Here is a 13,559-nt window from a genome sequence, read left to right as displayed (position 1 = left end):
AACACAGGTTGTAACTCATCTCACAAGTACTATTCAACAACCAAAGCCGCAACAACAACTGCATGGGCTACTAGTACAAGCAGAAGTACATGCGCAAGGAGCTGTCCGAGAAGGAGCTGTCCGAGAAGGAGCTGTCCGAGAAGGAGCTGTCCGAGAAGGAGCTGGCCAAGAAGGAGCTGGCCGAGAAGGAGCTGGCCGAGAAGGAGAAGGCCGAGAAGGAGAAGGCCGAGAAGGAGAAGGCCGAGAAGGAGAAGGACGAGAAGGAGATGGCCGAGAAGGAGAAGGCCGAGAAGGAGAAGACCGAGAAGGAGAGGTCCATGGAGACTTGCAAGTAGAGGTCAGTGAAGATGCCCATGTAGCGGCGCATGGAGCGGTGCAAGTGCCCACAATGGTTGTTCTTCCAGAAGTAGGGGCACAGGAGGAAATTGACTTTGGAGCCGGGGTATCATGTCAGGAAGACGAAGCCACTCCTCCTGATGATTCATTTTCTCCCAGCTCCCCAGCAAGGAAAAGATCAAGGAGGGTGTGTAGAAGTTCCTCTTCAAGCCCCGCTCCATCAGATGATGATCTGGATCTAGATTGGCAACCATCTCTGACGTCTGAGAGGGAGGCACACCATGAGCTGCGAAAGGTATCAAATGTTAAAAGGAAGGGCCCCGGAAAGCTCATACTTATGGATCCGAAAGTCGGACTTGATGAAGTGGTGCATTCTGATGTTGTTGAACAGGATGACAGCAATGACCTAGTCATCACACATGTCAGTCCAGCCACACCGGCCATGCAGCAGACAGACATTTATACCCTATCCCGACGTCATGCTGAACGTGACCCTGGCGACCTGCCACTGGTAGCACCACCAACGCAGTCAAGTAGTACAACAAGTTCAACAAAACCTACAGCTCCCATATTTTCTCCCCAGAGGGGGACTCCATCCAGCTCGACTCCCTCAAGTAAGGTTGCTGCAATAATTGCACAACCCAGTAGATGTCTGCAAGGCTCATCCACCACTGCTTCATCTGGCATTGGCAGCAGTATCACCTCGTGTGGCAAAACCAGAAGTTTCCAGTCCCCAGTTTGGAACTTTTTTAGTGTCCATGAAAAGTATGATAACATAGCCGTTTGTTGCATTTGTAAGACTAGCGTTAGCCGTGGTAAGACTGGTACCAACTATGGAACCGGAGGCCAGATAGGTCATCTTGAAAGAAAGCACGCTGTCGAATGGTTTCCGCACCTAGCAAACGTCGAGGGAAAGCGATCCCAAAGGGCAAGTGGCCAAAATATACCCATACTAGGTGTTTCATCTGAAGATGACGGGGAGGTAGAAGAAGTGTCAGACATGTGTCCGGTTGCACCCAGTACCCCTGGCAGCACCACACCCTCCGGAACATATAGAAGACACACTGAGAGTCTGGGAGACACACCAATGCGGAAAATGTCAACACTGATCAGAAGTGGGTCGAAGAAGGCATCAGCATCATCCCGTAAATTTGTCCAGCGCACCATTTCAGCCATGTTCTCCTCAGATGTGCAATTTCAACGCAACCACCCAACTGTACGCCTGTATAACACTAAGCTGGCTAAAATGCTAGCGGTGGACCTTCTCCCTTTTTCGTTTGTCGAAGGTGTGGGTTTCCTTGAACTCGTGGCAACACTGGCCCCTAAATGGAAGGTTCCTAGCCGGTTCTATTTTGCCAGGGTTGCTGTTCCAGCACTACATAAAGAGGTGCTTGAGTTGGTGGGGGCAGCTTTGCAGAAGAGTGCTGTTCACACTATACACCTGACAACAGACATGTGGACCAGTTGCCAAGCCCTTGATTACATGTGCATCACTGCACACTGGGTCTCTTTTTCAGGGGTTATAAAACAGATAAATGCAGGTGGTGACTTGGTCGAGATTTTTAAGGGTGCTCGTAAACATGCAACATTAGCCATGTTTGGCATGGAGAAAAGTCATACTGCAGTCAACATTTTGGCTGACTTTAACAAAAAGGTCTCGCAATGGCTGCCCCCAAGAAATTGCAAGGTTGGTTATGTTTCTACAGATAATGGCAGCAATGTAGTTAGGGCCATGGAGGACAGTTTCTATTTCAGAGTGCCGTGTTTGGCGCACTGTATCAACCTTGTTGTGCAAATATTTTTGAAAAAAGAACTTGCAGTCGACAAAACACTGACCATCTGCAGAAGAATATGCACACATTTCAACCATTCTTTTAAGGCCGGAAGGAGCTGAGGCACAAGCAAAATGAATGTAGAATGCCAGTGAAAGCACTTATCCAGTAGGTGGCAACACGTTGGAACTCAACCTTCTACATGCTTGAGCGTCTGCATGAGCTGTTTCCAGTAGTCAATGAGTATTTCTACAACCTGGGTGGTGATACAACAGAAATGATGCTAGCGGTGGAGCAATGGCAGCTAGTTAAAAGCCTGACAGACATGCTTCGTCCTTTTGAGGTCTTCACGCGTGACGTCAGCAGGGAGGACTGTTCTTTGAGCAAAGCTATCCCATTGTTGCTGAAGCTCGAGCACCAAGTCAAGGTGGTGTCTTCACAATTAAAGGACGTTGGAAAGAACGAAGCACATGAGTTGGCGCAGAGATTATTACAACGCCTAGTTAGCAATGAACGGCTTGTAAAAATCAAGAAACAACAGCACTACATTTGTGCTACTATTCTGGATCCACGTTACAAAAAGCCATTGTTTGGCAAAGTAATAATTCCTTATGAAACATCGGATGTTACAGAGTACAAAGGTTGGCTAGCTCAGTCAGCCATTCATTTTGAAAGAGAGCGGAAGGAAACTGTAGGAGAAGACAGTACTACTAGTGAATCAGCAGGCCATCAGGCGTCCCAAAAAAGCACTTCTGCATCTGTGCCTGTGGCAGAAGTGAGTGTCTTTTCCTCTGAGCCGTTAACCACACCAGCAACCGTATCATCTGCACCAGGCCCAGGCGATATGTCTGAAGCGGGTTGGCTAACTCAGCTAGGGTTTCCTTGTCCTAGAAAGGACACAGAAGTGCAAAGTACAGGAATCCGGGAGGACATTCTTTCAATGGTGCAGGCCTATCTGGATGACTCAACAGAGGTCAATATTACTGAGGACCCATTGGCGTATTGGCATGGGAAAAGAAAAATATGGCGAGAGCTCACCAACCTGGCTATCAATTACTTGTCTTGCCCACTCGCAAGCGTGTCCTCAGAACGTGTTTTTAGTTCTGCTGGTGGCATTGTGACTTCCAAAAGGTCCCGCCTCTTGCCCGCAAATGTGGAGCGGCTCACCTTGATAAAGATGAACCAGCACTTCATACCACCAGATTACAGAGTACGAGAATCCACGCAGGAAGAAGAGGACACCGACCTACCTGAGGAAAGTTCTCCTCAGTTACTAGAAGTAACCCCGACTGATGATTTAGCAGAGTATGAGGACGAGTTCTGCTTCCCTGACAGCGAGTTCTGAAAATGAGTCAATCATTCATTAATTGTAAATTTAGTCCTCCTTATTCACTTTTATTCCTGTGTGTCTGTCTTTCTTTAGCAAGTGCTTCATCACATTCCCAACAAAACTGTAATCAACCAATAAAACAACAAGCCCATCAACAGAACTGTCTTGATTTTGATGCCGCAGCATTCCTCAGGTTCACAACAGTTAGTTGACAAGAACTCAGTCCTGGTCGTCTATCCTGAGTCCTCCTCCTCCAGACTCACCCTATCCATTACCCATAATGCTGATGCCTGGATACTGCACAATGAAGAAACTTACGTTGACGAGTCCCCTAACGCCTTAGGACACTGTGAGTTCCAGGTGGAGCCAGCCCTCAAACACAAATTACAGGTAAGATAAGCGTTTGGATGGGAGGTAGTATAATGGAGTGTTCGGAGAGGCGAGAGAGTGACAGTGGTACTAGCAGTAAAGTCCTAGGGCTCTTGAATTAACAAAGTCTGTGACAGGCATTTACTTTGGAAAACATTTGGCCTATTACACGTGAACGTTTAGGCGTTATTATTGCTCGCTTGCCTGTCTCATGGGTGCTGTCTGTGGGGCTTCTAGGTTTTTGGGTTGTGTGAGCACCGCTGCCACATTTCTAATGTTGATTGCTTTTGTTTTGCAGAAAATCCACGCCGGGAAACTCCAGTTGGGGCCCTGCTGCAGAACGCCTTAGGACACTGTGAATTCCAGGTGGAGCCAACCCTCAAACACAAATTACAGGTAAGATAAGCGTTTGGATGGGAGGTAGTATAATGGAGTGTTCGGAGAGGCGAGAGAGTGACAGTGGTACTAGCAGTAAAGTCCTAGGGCTCTTGAATTAACAAAGTCTGTGACAGGCATTTACTTTGGAAAACATTTGGCCTATTACACGTGAACGTTTAGGCGTTATTATTGCTCGCTTGCCTGTCTCATGGGTGCTGTCTGTGGGGCTTCTAGGTTTTTGGGTTGTGTGAGCACCGCTGCCACATTTCTAATGTTGATTGCTTTTGTTTTGCAGAAAATCCACGCCGGGAAACTCCAGTTGGGGCCCTGCTGCAGAACGCCTTAGGACACTGTGAATTCCAGGTGGAGCCAACCCTCAAACACAAATTACAGGTAAGATAAGCGTTTGGATGGGAGGTAGTATAATGGAGTGTTCGGAGAGGCGAGAGAGTGACAGTGGTACTAGCAGTAAAGTCCTAGGGCTCTTGAATTAACAAACTCTGTGACAGGCATTTACTTCGGAAAACATTTGGCCTATTACACGTGAACCAACACGATGACAGTGTTCAGTAAAATGAACTTACTGCAAAACCACCACCCACCAGGCTCAAAAGTAGTAAAAAACAGGTATGCTCAGATAAAGTTTGAAAAAGTATATTTATATCCCTAACAAAATAATCTCCCGCAAGACCCTCCCTAACCCCAAATAAATAGTCCATCAAAAGTCCCCAAAAAACCCAACTCCCAATTCCCACCCCCCAAAAGTCTCTAAAAAAGGGGCAAGGGACACTCTACGGATGCAGGTTGTTCACTTTGGCCTCCAGGGCATCATGCCTTAGGGCCAGGGCATCGTACTCCTCCCGGAGCATGGCGTGATCTAAGCGGAGGCCCTCCATCACCTTTTTGTACTCCTCCCATTTCTTGACCTCCGCCTCCAGGTTGGACACTCTGCGGAGTGCACGGCGCAAGCGAGCCTTTACAGTACTGTGAGGAGGTGCAGCCTTTGCTGCTCGGCGGTGGCGTCTTCCAGCACGGCTCTGGTTGGCTGGAGCACTGCGCTTACCGGCAGAACGTGGGGTCACCGAGGAGGATGCAGAAGATGTAACATTTGATGCACTTGAGTGCGTGTCATCCCCCTCCATTTCCACCAGCCGGCGATATTGCGCAACAGTGGCATCCAGCCTCCGTTGCCGGGCCAGTACAGCCAGCATACTCCTGCTCGGTTTTGCAGTTTTAGTATTACCAACTATATGAAGAAAGAAAGACATAATCTGTAACGAATGCTCTTTAAAAATATGATTAACACAAAATGATTCAGCAGGAAGTTGTGTCACAGTACAACTAGCAACTAGCCAGCGCAGTACAAATCTATTCAGACCAGTATCATGGGCGTCTGCATGGAGGGGCAAGGTGGGGCGCTTATGGTTTGGTGCTCTTTCATATGAAAGAGATCTGGCAGAAGTGAGTGACTTTTCCTCTGAGCCGTTAACCACACCAGCAACCGTATCATCTGCACCAGGCCCAGGCGATATGTCTGTTTCCCTCTCTCTCTCGCTCTCTCTGTCTCCCTCTTTCTGTCTCCCTGTGTCTCCCTCTACCTCGCTGTCTCTCTCTCTCTGTCTCCCTTCCTCACCCTCCCTCTGGCTCCCTCCCTCTCTCTCTCTCTCCTTCTGTCTTCCTCCCTCTCTGCCTCTATCTGTCTGTCGGTCCCAGCCTGCTGTAATTACCATATTGTAATTTGTCACTGGGCCAGCACTGGATACACATCATATGCTATCTAAGAGTCAGATAGTACCATGATCCAGCTTACCTGTACTCGCCACCACCACTGCCTGCTTCCTCAAAGTCTGATTGTCCGCTGGCGCCGCATCCTCCACAGTGTAGTCCTCAGACTCGGAGTCGATCACGATCACGTCCGAGCTGGCCCCGCCACCAGATGTTCCACCTAAAAAATATATTTAAGACTGTTCGACTACACCACTCACTAGTATTTGGTTTAGGAAGGAAGAAATTTGAAAACAACAGAAAAAATAATTGACTGTCTACTCTAGTCTAAAGTAAAAATGTCCCTCTTTCCAGGGAAGGCTGTTGTCTTGCTGCTTTTTTTTGTCACAATTGATGAATGCTTGCTTAATTTTAACACACACCATTTTTCTCTGAACAGACAGACGCTGGACTTCTACGGACAAGAGCAACATCAACTAAACCAGGTGAAAGCTCGGCTCGACCACAAGAAATGTGTTCCAACTTCCATTACTCATCAACTCAGCACCAAGCACTTTTCCTTTTCCAGCTAACTTTATATTAATATATGTGTTTACTTTTACTTGTAATGAAGCTTTTAAACTTGAATAGACTCTGTGGTTTTTGGTCCTCCAGACTAGAGTGACTCAGCGAAAGGTTTTGTAATTTTTGCAAGGAGGAGTCCATGCCGCTGACACTACCAGGTTTATACAGTGTGCCAAACACACCACTCTGAAATATTATGACTCTGGTCTTTTTGGGGTCCATAGTTTGGTTTGTGGAGAATTGTCCCTGCAACAGTAGTATTATTGATTTTGCTCCTATCTAAACACTGTTTCGAAAAAATTAAATTAGGAACGCTTGGACAACAATAGGTCCTCTATATTTAAATGAAAACTTACTGGGGCCAGCAAAGGAGCACTCGCCGCCCTGGCCTGCATCCTCCTCCTCCTTTGGAGCCACTGCATCCACTGTTTCTGTCCGCTTGCCCCTGGGCGGACCTGACGTACAACATGAAAGAAAGAACAGAAAAAATTGATGATTGCTGCGTGTCGATGTCCTTGTCAACCAAATCAAACATTTAGAAAGAACAAGAACCAACTATTTCAGCCAAAAAGAGGGCTACAAAGGAAGGACTGCACCTGAGCCTCTACTCTAGGGGCAGATTTACAAGCCCCTTGCAGCTCTTTTGCTCCGTTCTTGCGTCACTTTTGTGACGCAGCGCCACAACAAGAGAGGCGCCATGGTGTGGCGTATATTAACAACGTGACGCATATGGGAGATGCATCCCATTCTAAAGCCCTGCGCCGTAAGGGAGCGTTCCAGCGCAAGGGAGGGCGTTCCTGCGCAGGAACGCATGCTAAAAGTGGCTATGGGGAATATATAAAATTTCAATCAGTCATTTAGGACAATGATGCGTCACTGAAACCCTGCGCCTGCATGAAGCAGACTTACGGCTTGACGCAGCATTGCTGGAGCTGCGCCATCGTTGCAACGCAACTCCATCAATGAGCCGCCTTTACGGCACCGATGCGTAACGCTTCGGTGACGTTTTGGCACCATGGCGTGCCGCATTGAAAATACGGCGCACCATAGGTGGTGCTGGCGTGCCTCACACTTTGCAGGGATGCGCAGGTAATTGCTAATCTGACACTTAGGGGCATACTTACGAGTTCTGAGCTGGACACCTCCAGATGTGCACCAGAACAAATGCGTAACGCAAAACTAACCTTGCGTCACGGCAGATGCGCCGCAATTACAATGCGGCAAACCCTGGCGCAAGGGTAGGCAGATGCGTGACGCATCTCGTGACGAAAGAGGGGTGCATCTCTAGAGTCGCGTCGCAGGCGCGATGCAACTATAGCAATGCTCAGGGCTGCCCAATACTCAACATACCGCATCAGTCCTTACGCCTGCTTCAAGCAAGCAGGCATAAAGAATTGACGTAGCAGCGTCGCGGAAGTGCCTGCGTTAAATCTTGTAGATTTCACGCAGGCACTTTTGCGAGGCACACATCTGCCTGACAGCCACCCCCCCCTCCCCCTGCGTGGGAACGCTCCCATTGTGGCGCAGGCCCAGGTCTTAACGTGGCGCATCTCCCTAGATGCATCACGTACATGACTCGCAGGGATGCGCCACGTTTACGTCGCTGTGCGTCAGGTAAGGCAGCGTAAACGTGGCGCAAGGGGCTTGTAAATCTGCCCCTTTGTGTCTTGCATTACGCAGTTCTGTAAAGTACACTCATACATTACTCAGCCCAAATAAATGAACACAAAATAGAAAACAAATAAGCAGTGGCACCGCCACAGAGAAGGAGAGCAGTGCACCTGAAATGCACAGAAGATTTTGAAATATTAATTTACCTCTCCTATCAATGTAATCAGCAGCATTATTGCTCTTTGTAAAAAAGTTAAAGCAAACATTTGCAATATTATATAACACACAGAGCAGGAGAAAAAACAGAGTAGTGACGAGTGATGAAAAAATTGCTACTACTACTCACCAAGCCCGGGGACCTCCACTCCCAGCAGGTCGAGCAGGTCGTGATCCCGGTCCAGGATATCGGTCCAGCGGTGGGTCACCTGATTATAGGTGCGCTGGACCCCCGTGATGTTAAAAAGGGCCCGGCACACCTGCCCCCACCGCTTCCGTCGCTCCTGGCTATTGGTGTAACCGGCAGCGATCCTGCCGCCTGCCGCGATGGTCCTGGGGAGACGGCGCTGCACATAATAAACCAGTGAGCCCACCTCCTCAGGACTGAAGATCTCCCGGGGCACCACCATTTCCGCCCTCAAGCGGCCACACGGGAGCCGGGCACGGGCTGCGGCGCCCGTCTTGGGCAGCTTGACTGCTGTCTTCACCATGTTCTGGGCAGGTAAGGAGACAAAATGAAAAAGAATAAGAGTAGAAAAGAAGGAAATAAAAGTTTAAAAAAGTAGTTGAAAAGTAAACAAAAGTAGACTAAAACACAAAAATATAGACCTAGAAAACAAGAGGGATAGAAAAAAAGTTTAATAGATCAAAAAATAAATAAAACAAGCAAAGGATGGCAGAGATATACAGAGGATAGAAACACCATGCCCAGACACATAGGAATGAATGAAAAACAAGATGGCCGCCCGAACACGTGCGTGTAAGTAAGTTCGCACGCGATTTCTCTCGCGAACTCGTGCGAACTTGTATTCGCAAGGCGCTCATCGCACGAGATTACACATAGCGGGCGGAAACGGAAATACGTCACGCAAACAAAATGGCGGCGCCCATACTCAACCTTGGGGTAACTCGCACGAGTTCGCGGCTTCCACGGTCGATTTCGCACGACGCCGCGCCTCGCGAATAGGGCGAAATTACCGAAAAACGAGTTTTGCAAAAGCAAAACCAACGAGCAGGTGCAAAAGTTCGAGCTCATCATTTGTAACCATTTACCTGTAGTGCTTCCTGAAGGGGCCCTCCAGAATCCGGTTGCCTACTTGCAACTATTGTGTGACCCTGCTCTGACAGTCACAGAATAGTTACAAGTATGCCATTGCATCCTGTTAAAAAAAATTTACATTGCAACAAAAAGGAAAGGGAGCAGACAAGCAGGTGCCAGCCTTCATTAATGTCAGTTGGGGCAGGGCAGGTGTTGTTGTTTGCAAAACTTAAAGCACTTAGCAGGTGTGCTTTGCTTTGCCTCAATAATGTACACTCACTGGTCAATCAGAGGGTGTTGTGATGACACCGAGGGTGGCATGGGTGAACCAAAGTGCCAGTGTTGACAGAGGATGGCAGTGCTTTGCTTTGCCCCAATAATGTACAGAGGGTGCTGTGATGACACAGAGGGTAACATGGGTGAGCCAGAGGGTGGCATGGGTGACCAAAGAGAGTGCCAGTGGTGACAGAGGGTGGCAGTGATGAAGAAAGCCTTGCAAACAGGCTGGGCACGTAGAAACAACAAGTTCGCAAAACTGGCGACCCGACAAGTAAGTTCGCAATTTGCGAAATTGTACAAAACCCTCGCGAACTTGCAGAAACCCGTGCGAACACACCCCCCCCAAAAAATACGCAAATCCGCGAGAATTCGCGGAATTTGCGGATTTTTGCAATACGCAAATACGCAAATTCGCGGATTGCGAATCCGCAAAATCCGCCCATGCTTATTTTTTAGTAAGCCACAACTTCGCTGGTATTTTCGGAAGTGGAGCTTTCAATATATTGCTTACCATCATCTGCTTAAAGCACCTGGCTTTACGAAATGTCAATTGAGGTTTTTTAGGGACAATTTCCCCCAAAATTTGGTCACTTCGTATCAAGTGCCAATGTTTATTTAAAATACCCCTAACCTGATTATGTCGAGTGTTATAGGTAGTTATCATTTGGCAGGTATTGTTATTTTCATTTTCTTTTCTCTTTGCACTGTTGCCTCTCTCGATTTTATATCACAAGTTGTAGCATGAATTCTAATTACACAATGTCACTTTACTGAAATGCTGGTCAACCATAATATATTTAGACATGGTATCTTGTAATTTTATAAATATTTAGGTTGTCATAAATGTATTTACGGTGAACATGTTGATTATAACGCATTTACGCTGAAATGTCAAGCCGCAGATTGAATTAACAACTCGTAAAACTACGAGTTTGTTTTCCATAGCACTGTCAGTGTAGTTTCATTCAGGTGACATGGTTTTGAAGGGCTTTAAATTTGGCAAACTTTATTTTCACTGTGGTGAACAAGCCTGGTGAACAGGCGAAACACGTCCCAGCAGCCGACTTGTGTAAATAAATCTTCTAAAAAGCAGAACATGGCGTCGTCTCCCTGTACTTTCGAGTAGAGGATTGTGGAATTAATTAAGGACGTGGTTGAGTCAGTCCTTGTTTGACGATGCACTCTTCGTTCAGGAGCTGCGGTGGTTGGTGACTCGGCAATTGGAGCCGTATTTCTACAAACCGCCGCCCCCCCCTTTGGAGTGAATACCGAAGGCAGAGGTGTTCTACGAAAAACCTGCATCACTGTAACCCGAGGATTACGGAAGGAATCCACGAGTCGGAGGACCCGCGGATGAACACTGGAAACTCGATTTGAGCACAGAAGATTGGTTTTGTACTTTTCAAGGGGAGAAGAGGAAGCCAGGTGTAACAGCGATTTTTACTGCATCACGCGGTTAAAAGCCTGGCGGTTTCTGCGGGAAGAAAAAGTTGTTATTTTCTTCCCAGCTTAAGCAATACACACATAAAATGTCGGCTGAAGAAATTAAGGAGAGGGAGGAGGCTGCGATATCGGTGTTTGATCTTGACACAAGTGGGCCTCCCGTAAGACGAACAGAAGCAACGAGTACCACCAAAACCGATACTTTATCACGTTTAAAAAGCCTGGAGAAATTAAAACGTGCAGAACTTTCAAAGTGGTGGGAGGCAAAATCATTAACTAAGTATCTGGAAGTAAAGCGGATTCCAAGAGGTTTAAGAATCTTGATAGCACCCACGTATGAAGAACCAGATGACAATATATTAAAAGAGTGGGCAGAAAACAATCATGAAGCCTCAGTGAGAATGCTTTGCATACTAACTAAATATGCCGAGTCTGACAGGATAAAAATCATGGAAGAGATCAGACAAATTGAGGAATTTATATCCGCAGAAACTGACCAGGAATTTATAATGAAATATAAAGGAGAAATACAGATAAGACTCAAAAAATTGGAAGTATCGGTTAAAGAACGCAAAACACAAAAATTCTTGCGGGATAAGTTGGATTACGAGAGAGGCCAAATTTATACATTTGCCAAAAAGTTTGAAACAATTAGAAGACAAAAAATTAATAAAGCCAGTACAAACACGACACATGGCCAAACGGATTTAAGTAGTGCAGTCAGTTCAGAAGTAGAAACTGACGCTGAAGAAGGCACTATTGGAAGAAATGTTAATTTTGGCCCAGCACCCTCGGTGATTGATGAATTTGCTTTTTTAGAGCAGGAACATAGGTTCAACTTGAGACCAAGGCAATTCGTCCAATACGCCAAACCTCCAAAAGGAAAAGGCAGAGGAACAAAAGGAGAAAAGGCGCAAAAGTATTCTGGGCAAGGAGAACTCGTGAAGAAGAAGAAGAACTAATGGAGGAGGATACAACTTCTATTGTCAACTTAACGGATATCGAATTAACAACAGGGGAGGAAAAAATACTAAAATTGGGTTCATCATTTTGTCCTGAAGAGAACTTTGACTATGTCTCCACAAGAATTGATACATTCAAATTCGTGAGAAATTTGAAACTGAAAAAACACTTTGGGAATAGCGCTAACTCTACCAACTTGACTGGGAATTCGATTGAGGTAGTGGAAAGTAATGAACTGAGAGTAGATGACATGAATCTTATGCTGGAAGTTTAACAAATGCAACAAGGTACTCAAAATGAGAATGTATCACCTATAGAGAATATTGGACAGGCTACAAATATAGCGGCAGAGGAAAGCTTAAACATCATGAGCAATGACCCTACATCATTCAGACCGACTTCAAGATTCACCCCAATAACAAGTAGAGACTCGATTGACATTTACAATGAGTTAGTGACAAATGATTTGAAAAATCTATGTACAAAATTCACTCTAAAAATAATAAATTTTCACAGCAGCAAAAAGACTATCATGCCTTGGTCAATAAGCTAGCGAGCAATTCTAATTGTATTGTTTGTAATGCGGACAAGGGCGGGAATGTAGTGCTGTGGGGAAGGCAACAATATCTTATGGAAGCATACAAGCAATTAAACAACCGACAAAACTATGTAAAAATAGAAGAGTCGATTATGCTTAAAAGCCACTTGATATACAATTGTAAATTGTCAGAATGGTATATGCAGGGTCTCTTGAAAAAAGATGAAATGTCATTTCTCAAAATAGACAAGCCTGTTACACCAGTGATGTACTTGATACCCAAAGTGCATAAGGACAAAAAAAATCCCCCTGGCTGCCCAATAATCTCTGCGATTCAGAGTGCTTTCCCTAATACATCAAAATATATCGATTCATTTCTATGCCCACTCACTAAGTCGCTGCCCTCATATATCCAAGACACTGGGGATTTTTTGAAAAGGGTCTATGACCTTCCATGGGAAGAGGACTACCTACTAGCAACCATCGATGTAACTAGCTTATACACCAGCATACGACATAAAGATGGTCTTAATGCAGTTAGTTACTTCTTAGGTAGCAGACCGGTCAAATATTGGGCACATACACAAATGCTTGTGGAAATGACTACGATATGTCTACAAAATAATTACTTCCTCTTCTATGGGGAATTATTCCATCAAGTCTGTGGTACTGCGATGGGCACCTGCCCCAAGCTTTGCTAATTTGCATATGGGCTGGTGGGAGAAGCAGGTTGTCCGCAAGCAGTACCCAGACATTTGGCAGACAAACATCATGCATTGGAGTAGGTTTATTTATGACCTCTTCATTGTATGGAAAGGCCCAGAGATACAATTGACCAACTTCATTAAGGCTTTGCAGCATAATGAGTTGAATCTAAAGTTCACCAGTAATATAAGTAAAACTGAGGTCAATTTTTTGGACCTAACGGTCTATATTCAAGATGGCAAACTAGAAACATCACTCTATCGGAAGCCAACAGCGGGCAACACGTTGTTG

The 13,559-nt window shown here is 46.0% G+C and overlaps 1 pseudogene; it reads left to right on the top strand.

Annotated features, from left to right (window-relative positions):
- LOC144784225 (vomeronasal type-2 receptor 26-like) overlaps positions 1 to 13,559 on the top strand; it is a 187,740-nt pseudogene that overhangs the window by 123,178 nt on the left and 51,003 nt on the right.

This window comes from Lissotriton helveticus, chromosome 10, assembly GCF_964261635.1.
Source record: "Lissotriton helveticus chromosome 10, aLisHel1.1, whole genome shotgun sequence".
In the NCBI taxonomy this organism is placed as follows: Eukaryota; Metazoa; Chordata; class Amphibia; order Caudata; family Salamandridae; genus Lissotriton; species Lissotriton helveticus.
Note: the sequence above shows the minus strand (reverse complement) of the source record. Positions and strands in the feature narration are given on the sequence as shown.